Source organism: Echinops telfairi, unplaced genomic scaffold, assembly GCF_000313985.2.
Source record: "Echinops telfairi isolate 266 unplaced genomic scaffold, ASM31398v2 ScPeMD7_7407;HRSCAF=8445, whole genome shotgun sequence".
Classification (NCBI taxonomy): domain Eukaryota; kingdom Metazoa; phylum Chordata; class Mammalia; order Afrosoricida; family Tenrecidae; genus Echinops; species Echinops telfairi.
The window spans coordinates 2,585,399-2,596,588 of NW_022111307.1; the positions used below are offsets into that span (position 1 = coordinate 2,585,399).

The window sequence follows — 11,190 nt, forward strand, 5'->3', positions numbered from 1 at the left end:
ACCGAGTTAAGCTCTTGGGATGGAAAGTGTCCTTTGGAGGACAACTCCAGGAGAGCAGACCAAATATCTATGGTGAAAAATGGCAGCATCTGGTTTTATTCTTCAGAAGAGGGCTGGGCATGGATGAGGATGCAAAGTGAACAATAGCACCTGTGAGGCGTGGGCTCCTTGGAACAATCCGTGATAGGAAAATGAAAGGTTAGCCTTTTCCCAAAACAAAACCCGGAAGACAGGAAAGGGCATGGAAGAAGGGGGAATGGAAACTGCACCCCACCCCCGGGGTGGGGGGTGGGTGGAGCGGGGGGCAGGGCAGGGATGGGGAAAGTGTTATTGCATTTTGGGATTGCTACTGATGCCGAGACCTAACATGTGTACATATTGTTGAATTGGAAACTGTGCTTCCGTAAGCTTTCACCCAACCAGCAACAACATTTAAAAATTTTTTAAATAAATTTTAAAAAAGAGGGACCATGAGAAGAAAAAGCAGAGCTATAAAGAGAAGGAAAATAGATTGACTATCACAAGACAAGGACCCACTGACCATTGGCGGTAGGAGAGCTGAAGGAAATGTTAGGTATCATGAGTTTTTATAGTATTACCATGTGAAGCTCTTTAACGGGTTTAGAAGCTTAAATTCTCTGAATCCTGGTTTCTCAACCAGCAGTTAGAGAATACTTGTAAAACCAAAGAGTAAACAGGCTTTAGCAGAACTACTAGACCAAAATCAGACAAGGAAGAAAGAGGCAGTCTACTTCAGAAAAATTAGCCACTGAAAACTTATGAATACTGGTCGAACATTCTCTAAGATAGTGGAAGTGAAAAAAAGAGCCCCTGACGTTGGCATGCACTTGCAATACAAGTAGGGAGGATATCTTTTCTCAAAGTACCGTTGACCTTCATGATGTGGATGGAGCAAAGTTTTCCGGACTTCATTTGCGGATGGGGCATGACTCAAAATGAGAAGAACAGCTGCAAACATCCTGAAATATTTGAACATGGAGTGTACAAAGTATGAATTTAGGAAACTGGACTTGTCAAAAATGTAATGAAACACATAAAGATCATTAGTAAACTGAAGTGGATTGGGCATTTTGAAAGAGACCATCATGATTAACTATGTCAGGAATGGCAAATCCGACAGAAATGGTACCACATAAAAAGAATACTTCAAATTTGTCTTCAAATTTGTCTTGAAATATAATGCTATTTTTGATAGAATAATATCTACAGATATAAGAAAGGTTGATTAATATAATAATTACTCAAAGTTATGCACCAACCAGCAAAATGAGTTTTGAAGAAATTGAAGGATTCCACAAACTTCTCCATTCTGAAATGGATCCAATATGCAATCAAGAGGAATGGATAAATACTGATGATTGGAATTTGACAGTTATAAAGAGGATCAATGGACTATGGCTGAGAAGAGAATACCAGAAACATGTGCATTGTGTTCTGTATTGACTGTACAAAAGCCATTCTAATATGTGGGTCATAAACGACTATGTGGATAACATTGAGAAGAATGTTCTGGAACATTTCATTATACTCAGGCAGAACCTGTACATAGACCGAGAGGCAGCTGCCTGGTTTAAAATCAGGAAAGGTGTGCGTCAGAGTTTGCTGTCCTCATACTCAGTCAATGTGCATGCTGAGAAAATAAAATGAGAGGCTGGACAATAGAAGAAAAATGCAGCATAATTTGTAATATGTAGATGATACAACCTTGCTTGCTGAAAGCCAGGAAGACTTAAAGAACCTACTGATGAAGATTAAAGACTACTCTTCAATAGGGATTAGAGTTCAATGTAAAGCAACCCTAAAGTCTCACAAATAGATCCATAGGCAAAATCATGATAGGGAAAAGATTGAAGTTCTCAAATATTTTCTTCTACTTGGATCCACAACCAGCATTCATTGGAGAAGCTGTTGAGAAATTAAACACTCTCCTGCACTAGGCAGCTCAGCTGTACAAGACCTCTTTAAACTGCCGAGCGGCAAAGGTGTCTCTTTGAGGACTGTGGAATTCTGACCTTAGCAAGAGTACTTTCTATTACCTCATAATGCACCGGAAAGCTGAACGGGGAGGAAGGAAGACCACAGACTAATGATGCACTTGGGCTATATCCTTGGCAAAGCAAAATGCAAGTACCGTGGACTGCTGGAACTAATAAATCTGTCTTGGAGGACAGACAGACAGATTGTTCTTTAGAAGTGAGGATGGTGAGAGTTTATTTCACATAATTTGGGCATTTTAACCAGAATGATCAGTCCCTGGGAAAGGGTATCATGCTTTGTGAACTAGCAGGTCAACAAAACCCAGGCAAACCAGGGGTGAGCTGGATTGACACAGTGGTTGCCACAATGGCCCAAAGGGGAAAAAAAATGGGAAGGTAACAAAAAAACAAGCAATGGTTTCCTCCGGTAAAACCGGGGGCAACCCGAAGCAGAGCTGACTTCATGACACCTGTGGAGAACAACCATAATTCACAAGGCTGTTTTTGGAGTTAAGAGATGAAAATGGGTATAAGAACACTTTGAAAGTTAGGCTAGAGTGATAATTACTATTACAACCTATCGGAGATGACTTCGATCACAGCCTTCCCCAATGGTGATGATAAATATCTATGGCATTGATATTCGATACATCTTTTATTGTAAGTTGTTTGGCTGGCATTTATATTTCAATATGGTGTCTTATGAATATATCAGAGATGTCATAGCAAATAGAGAAGATCCTTTGAATCTATATGCATATCTATTCAAGTTTTCATTAGTCCCTATAACGTGCATTGCACAAGACACGGCACACTAATTCAGTCTTCAGAGCGACCAAACAGGTCAGGTTCACAGAATGAGAGGTGAGAGAACAGCAGAAATTAGCAGCACTCCGGTCACACCGACTCAACAGGTTCTGACTCGCCAATGAGGCTTCGCGAGAAAGACGGGGAGTGTGCTCACCATGCACTTTGGCTCATCCTCATGGAATGCCACAACACTGTTGTGTGCTTTACTTTAATGGAAAGTTCCTTCCAAAGGGTAAGAGGTACCTGACATACTCCTTTACAGCTCCATCACTTCCTGGTTTGCTTTTTTGTTGTTCTTTGTCTTCTGCCAAAAGCCTCATTGGGTAAACTAGAACAGAAGGCGGGCAGAACCTGGCCTGCTTGTCTGACTCGCAGAGCTCCGAGTCAGAAGGAGGGTGCCCCTCACTGAGCTGCTGCCATTTGAAGTTCACTCTGGAGAGGAAGCGTGGCCATCTGGCTTGGATTCTGTCAGATGGAGTCCTTCTTTATTGCTCAGTCCCGGGGACATGTGAGTCATAGACCAGTTGGGAAAGAAACAAGGTCTCCAATTGCAGCCTGAACAGTGTCGGATCAAAGACGTGTAGACTGGCAGGGGCAAGGAGACCTTTCTTTGAGACTCAAAATACAGTAGTCCTGACATTCTGAACACTTTTCCAAGCAGAGAAGCTCCTATCAATGAGAATCATAGAACCCATCCAAGAGGGCTCCTTAAAAGCATTGGCCCAAATATCCCCAATTTATAGATGCTGAGCCTCAGAGAGAGAGAGACTGACTGGAAGTGTGTGGCAAAATCATGGTCCACAATCAAACCTCCTGGCTTCCTGGCCTCAAAGCTCTAAGAGGACCCTGGTCACTGACTGAAGAAAGCCAAAGGGCAAGTGCAGATCTATCTGAGTAATTATCTGAGTGATTATTGGTATAAGAAATTTACCCCATTGCCTAGGCATCCTATGGACAGACCATCAATGAGACATCCAGATAATAGTTTATATCAAAATGATTTTTAGTGTCTCAAATGTTCCTTAAAATAAAATACATCCCACTGTGTGCTGGCCTTGGAGAGCAATAAGGACGTGCCGATGGACAGTCAGCAGAGAGAGACTCCTGGAAAACCGGGGGAAAGGCGAGGGTAGGAATGGCTATGAAGGAACTCTTCTGAATCTTAGAGAAGGCGGCACCTAAATCTTGAAGGCTGCCCTGGTTCAGCTTCTCTGAGGAGGAGCAATGGAAAGGGAATGGCCAGAAGAATCAGGAGTCATTGTTATGCTGAGCAAGTGTGACCACCATGCCACAGTAAAAGGACACCAGCCCTCCCAGCTGACCCATCACAAGCTCTTAAACTTAGTGCAGCCCACCCCTCTCACTGCCGATGTTATTGACGCCATACAATAGCCATCATTCTCTTGCTGTAGCAAAGTACCGCAAACTTGCAGGCTTAAAACAATGTCATTTTTCTATCGTATTGAATAATAATACCTTGGGGGTTAGAAATTTTCAATGAGTCAGCAGGCTGCATTCTTTCTTGAGACTCTATGTTTAAAAAAACAAACAAACAATTCCCTTCTGGAGGTGTGAGTTAGTTAGTTTATTGTGCCAACCTGGCTGATAAACACATATGGTATTAATTGAAGGGCAGAGAGATAAATGGCTCGGTCAGCCTCGCCTTTCTAGTTCTTGGGTCTCTTGCTTTGTGATGGTTGCACCAGTGTGCAGCTGTGTTAGCAGTTCCCTGCTTCAGCTTGCAAGGCTGACTTCCTACAAGACATCCCCAAGGAGAAGCCACATGGTCCTACCCCGATTCAGCTCTGGGTGCTGGAGCAGCCATGTGGAGACCTCTGCCAGCGCTGAGATGCTTACACATTCACTGACTCAGCTTTCCTCCTGCAGTCAGCATCATTGCCTCTGTTTTGTGAGATGGAGGAGAACTCTGTGGACTGTTGTTGGACATATGGGTTAATGGGTTACTGTTGGACTTGTGGGCTTGGGCAGCACTGGGTTGGGATATTTTCTTGATGCACACTTAACCTTTACATAAAACTCTCTCTTACACATGAATTTCAGAGGATTTGTGTCTCTAAAGTACCCAGACTAATATAAGGCTCTCTAGATTTCTTAGACCATTCCTCCATCCTCAGTCTTCAACGTCACCAGCATAGTGTCACCTCCTCTCTCTCTCCAGTCTCACTTGCCTTTTAAGTGGCAATAACCTAAATGCATAAGATTTTGGCTCTGCAGATTTCAATGTGTAGAATAAACCGTTTAGTTCAGTAGCAGGGAGAGAAAGGGATAAACCTTCAACAAGTCGAAACAGAGAGTAGCCGATCCCCCTAGTAGGTGAAGCCGAGCCCCAGATACTGCAATCCCTAGAGCAGACCCAACATGTCTCTCAACTCCAGACCGCCTTCCCATTTTGGACAGGGTCAGACCTACTTGTCAAGATGTGTGTAGCTTCCAGGAAAGCCAGCTAGGTCTGTTCTCACATGTGCAGAGCCTCACAATAAATCCTCTGTTTCTTGTTTTACCTTGAATGGGTTTCTCTTTCCCAACCAAAGGAGTTTACACGCAGTAAGCACAAAGTAATGCCCTAAAGTCCTTGGCAATGCTGCCGTTTTTGCTAAGGGTCAAATTCATGTCTCCCAAATATGTTTCCAATGTACTTAGCACATAATCTTAGATTGTAAAGTGAGAAGGCTGTTGCTGGGATATGAGCACTATCTCCCACCTCCAATCAGCTTCTTCTATATTGGTGAGTTCCTAATACTACATGGTGGCCTGTGTCTGTAGAGCCCACGTGCGCTTTCTGGATGCCTGAGCTTATTGAACGCCAAGGACCAGCAGTGTCAAAGGGATCACTTTGTAGCTGTGCTGGCTCTCAGGACTATTCAAACAGATCCTCACGTGGGCATACAAAAAAAAGCCTGGAAGCCAGCACTGGGCTTTCCTTGATTACAAGTTGCCCCGCAGTTAGCATTAGTCGCCGCACATTTAGAGATGTTTAATACCTAAAACAAAAGCCAGAGAATTCCAAGGTATTGTAAGTGATAAAAGGTCAATTCCTTCATTCCCCAGATGGAAAAACTGAAGCCCTACATTGAGATTACATGATATGATTCCATAAACAGGAACCGAGAGAGCCAGGGCAGTAGTACGGATGTGACCACATTCAGTCTAAGCTTTCCCCTCCACCATCCTCTCTCCTCTGCCCTCAGGAAGCTTTGCAGCTAGTTCAAGGACCCCACATGATGCACTGTGCTCAGCACCTCATTGGCTTTTATTCAGAATGATTCCAGAAAAATATAAGCTTCTATTACACAGTCCAATACAATTATTTTTGTCTTGGTTTTTAGGTCTGTTCTTGGAATTATTTGGGAGCACTGATTTAGAAAATGGTATTGGTTAGAGTGCATCAGCTCTAGTTTCTTAGATATGATGGTACACTATGTTTTCAGCTATTAAGTTATACTAATTTATTAGTATATCATTAGTTTTAAATATGAGAAGTCAGACCTACAACTTACATTTAAAGAAAAAAGGTGGGAAATATTTGAAAAAGAATTGGGTATTTAGGGATTTCCAAGGAAAGCTATATATGGACCCACGGAGGCTAGGTGGTTATAGGTCAGTCACTCTGCCGTCTTTAAAAGATTTGAAGGTTTGGAAACCCAAAGGGTCCATTCTTCTCTGTCCAGAGGGTCACTGTGAGTTAGAATCAATTAGAGGGCAGTGGGTTTTCTTTTCGGTCGACAAGGTGGACACTTTTGGGGAGTCTACAAGCCACATACTGCAAAGCCAGAACACAGCTCGAGAAGAATGGAAAAGAAAAGAGAAACGTGGAAAGGCACATAAATGGAAGGCGTGAGGACAGCTTAGAGCAGCAGTTCTCAAGTTGTGGGTCGTGACCCCTTTGGGTGTCGAACGACCCTCTCACAGGGATCACCCAATTCATAACAGTAGCAAAGTGACAGTTATAAAGTAGCAATGAAAATAATTTTATGGTTGGGGGGGGTTACCACAACATGAGGAACTGTATTAAAGGGTCGCGATATTAAGAAGATTGAGAACCACTGGTTTAGAGTGTTGAAAATGTAAGACTTCATAGCAATTTTCAAAAATATTGTGAAGATCTAAATTGGTCTTGTTCAAATTATGCAGTAAACATCTCAGAAAAATGGATGATGCCTGTTACATGTTTCAGATGTGAGGTTGACGCCAAAGTTCTTTATAAGAACCATTTGAACATTTCTTTGAGAGTTTCTGTGCATAGTTGTGCCATTTTATAGCAAGAGTAGAATATGTTCATTTTAATTAAGAAGTTTGAACTCTGACAGACCCATTGTGGGTTTCGGAACATTTGAATCTCTACTTATTATACCAAACTACCTACCAGTCAGTCAATTACGACCATAGGACAGAGTGGAACTTCTGCTGTGGGTTCTGAGCCTGTAAATCTTCATAGGAGGCAGCAGTCTTGTCTATTCTTGGTGAGCAGCCCTGGGCTCAACTAGCTGAGCTTGTGGGTAGCAGTCAGACACAAAGCCTACCATGCCATCAGGACTCCTTATTTCAGTAACTCTTCTTTCTGATCCCTTTTACATATAATAGTTTGGAACTCCCTGCTATGCAGGTGAAGTGACACTTGGGGAAAATTCCAAGTTCATGTAATTTGCACTGTTCAAATATATTTTTGGATCAAGGCACACCATGCAAAGTATAATATTTAGTCTAACCTTAATAATTAGTACAACAAAAACTACTTTGAAGTCTGCATGCCCCTTCCTCTATCTCAGGCTAGCTAACACTACATTAAAATATCCTGGTTTCTTATGGACGAGCAGAGAGAATAGTGGTACAAGACACATGACCTGTATCTTAAAAACTAGAGCTGACCGGAGGAAACTGGTATCATTTGGGGACAACTAGTCAAATATTGCCAGAAACAAGTCTAATAGTTGAAGTATCAAAAAGTATGTTGCCCAGGTGATGAGAGACTGATGATACTCTTAGGATCATTAGGTGGGAAGGTTCTTTAGTGACATACAGAGGGAGGGCGTACTGACCTAGGGTCTCAGGGTATCCTGGGAACCCAGGCTGGGAGCCTTAGAATGCTGGGGACACTTAATCCTGGATCTTTGGGGTGCACGTCATCCTCCAGAGGATGCATCGTTGTGTCTCATGCGGGAACATCACTGGGTGAGCTGGGCTCTACCCCAGAAGCACTTGTAACCTGAGAACTTAAGCCAGGAAACACATGGTGTCCGGGAAGCAGAAGACAGCGGTGCCAAGAGCAGTGAGTGCCCTGTTGGTTGGCGAACAAACATGTTCTTGCTACATCAACACCCTCTATGCTATACTATATTAGGATACATATTATCCTGGCAATCCTGTGACGGCCGTTCTGTTATATTCTGCTTATGCTCTTTTATATTAGGGTGTATGAGGGGTACCCCCAAAAGATAGAATTTTTTCCAAAGCTATGTATTTAAAGGTTTTACAAAACAATCTTATCACCTTCAGAGAACTCTCCACGACACTTAATGCATTTATTAAATCTGTGATTCCATTCTTGGAAACATTTTTCAAATTCATCTACTGGGATGGCTGACAGCACCTCCCTTGTTTTTTTCTTCACCTCTTCTATGTCATCAAATAGCTGTCCTTTCATGTCCCTCTTCATTCACAGAAACAAAAAGAAGGCACAGTCACACAGAGTGAGGCCTGTGGGGCAAGGGAGGCATGCTGTTTTTTGCCAAAGACTGGTGCACTGGGACGGCTGTGAGAGCAGGTGCATTATTGTGGTGGCAAAACCAGTTCCCCATCAGCCACAAATCAGGCCTTTTTTTTGTCACAAAAGATTGTTATGCAATCTTTTAAGGACCTCTAAATAGAAAGATTGATTCACAAGCCAGTAGAATGAATTCCAAATCCTATTCACAGCAAAAAAAAAAAGAGCATCAGTTTTGGGGGGTACCCTCTAGTATCTAAGAGATGTATCACCTTTGGGGCTCACCCTCTTGAAGCTGGGCTATTTGTTTCCTCATTTTTTGGTAAATGGATGTTGAGGGAAATGGATGTATAGGGAAAGAAAATGTAACAAGGCTTTGGTAGAAAGGTGGATATTGAAGGATGGAGAGATAAGAAGGATATGATGTTAAGAAGTCCAAGAAGGAAAAGTATGTTTGGAGACCAATTATGGAAGTGACAATTATATTTGACAAGATTGAACTATGGAATGATATGACATATGTATTAATTCCCAAGTTATAGCAATTTTTTAAAGCATAAAACTAGGAATGGGTTTTAATTCATACTGAACCCTAGCTCCAAATTAAGAATAATCAGTTCTTACAGCATGGCCTTGCTCAACACTCACCTTCATGATATGCTTGATACTTACTTTCATGAAATGATCCCTGAAGATAAGGGCAGCAAAGTGTGGTGAAGAAAGCCAATGGTTCCTGGCTATCAATCAGAATAGTGACTAGGGTCTTAGAGACTTTTACTCAAACAAGCAGCCATCTAAGCAAACAGTCAACTAAGCACACCAGCATGTATGATCCAGCATGCATGTCATCCGAAATGACGAGAATTACAAAATATGATTATGGTGAGGAGAAAAGCATCCAAACAAAGATTATGAACACCCAATTTGTGGAGGGCGATGGGGGCTATGGGAGCCCCAAACCCATTTCCAGAGCATCTGGTCAGACTGAGCTGCTGGCAGATCTGCTCCAGCCACAGGCAAGGGTCTTGACAGCCTTCCTGTCGGAGAGACCACTGTCATCTTGACTATCTGGATTGAACAAGACTCTTGGTCAACTGACCACCCTGTAGACACGATCGGACTTTGTTCTGGGGCAAGTGTCTCTTACTGGTTCCACGACAAGAATGTATTCCTTGGTTTTTTGAACGTTGATGGGGATCTTTTCGTTCTTTCACATTATTTGTATTTTTGTCTTTGTATCATTGTGACTTTATCTTTACCACCCTACTCCGATTTTGTTTTTCAGTGTTTTCTGTTGGGTCTCCCAGCTGGGAAGCACAGAAGGAGTGGATGCATAATGAAGACAACTGATACAAAGGGAAATAGGGAATACGGGGGCAGGGGGGTGACATAGAGGGAAAAGGGGATTCTGGTAGTACATCATGAAGGTGAGAGGAGTGAGGGAGCATCGGAACATACTGTGATTGCATAACTCATCTTAAAGGCAATGTAACCGTGGGGGGGGGGGGCGGGGTTGCTCTAAAATTAATGCGGTAAGGATTGTATAATTCTCCTTGATATGTTAGAGCGATTGAACTATTTAATCATACGATATGTAACCTATGCACCAATAAAACTGTTGGGGTGGGGAATGTATGTTGCTTAGTGTTATTGGAGAAACTCGTGGAGGTCCCAAATGTCTTCAGTATCCTTAGGGGCCCTTCCAAAGATATTGGCAGCCCATTCAGAAAACAATGAATGAACACATACTGTGGGTCAGGGTCCCTGCCGCGAGCTGTAGCTTCTTTCCTTCATGAAGGTCATAGTTGAATAAAGACAAGCAAGGAACTCAATGGTTAAAAGTGAGCAAGGGAAATATGCAGTAGCTATCGGTACAAAGTCAGCAAAGGGTGCAATGACAGCCCACCTTGCTGCTTTTCACCATACACAGCAAACAAAGCTACATGTATGTTGTGTTTCTGTCATTAAAACGCACAACAGCTCCAAACCATTAGTTCTAAAGTATGATATTCACTCAGTAAATGTATATTGAATTTGGCACTGGGCACATAAAAGGACAGCGGTCAGTGTGCACTCCGGAAAATTGCAATGAACCTAAGCAATGCAGGCACGAGTCAATGCTAAAATGATTATTCGACCATGTGGAAATACTGTGTACATAATCATGCACTTGGAAAAGACATTGAGTGAAAGTTAGTGTCTTTTTGTGAAGGCCTCTAAGAACAGGGAGGGGCGGCACGGGAGGGGTGCTCAGTGGAAAAGATGCAGCAGATATCAGGCACCAGATGGCAAGGAGGAGGCAGTTCTGGACACAGGGACAGCAACAGGCTTGCAACAGAGACATGAGTGTGGGAGAGTGAGAGGAAATGGACCCCGCCGAGCAGTGAGAGTGGGCAAAGTGTGATGCAAGGACAAGGAGCGTGAGGAGGAATGAGATTCAAGCCTCTTGGGTGTGTGAAATTTGTGTTTTACATCTTAGCATGTGTGATGTTTGGAGGAAAGGCAATGATTTATGCGCACCCTTAGTAAAAGACAAGGATCAATGGGGACTTCGTGGTTAAGTGCTTAGCCGCTAACAGGTCAGTGGTCTGTACCCACCGGCTGCTTACCCACCGGCTGCTTCCAAGGAGAAAGACATGGGCTCTTCGGTATTTCTGAGTC

At 42.9% G+C, this 11,190-nt stretch overlaps 1 pseudogene; it reads left to right on the plus strand.

Moving 5' to 3' along the window:
* The first annotated feature begins 9,383 nt into the window (after positions 1-9,383).
* LOC105979592 overlaps positions 9,384-11,190 on the plus strand; it is a 58,349-nt pseudogene continuing 56,542 nt past the window's right edge.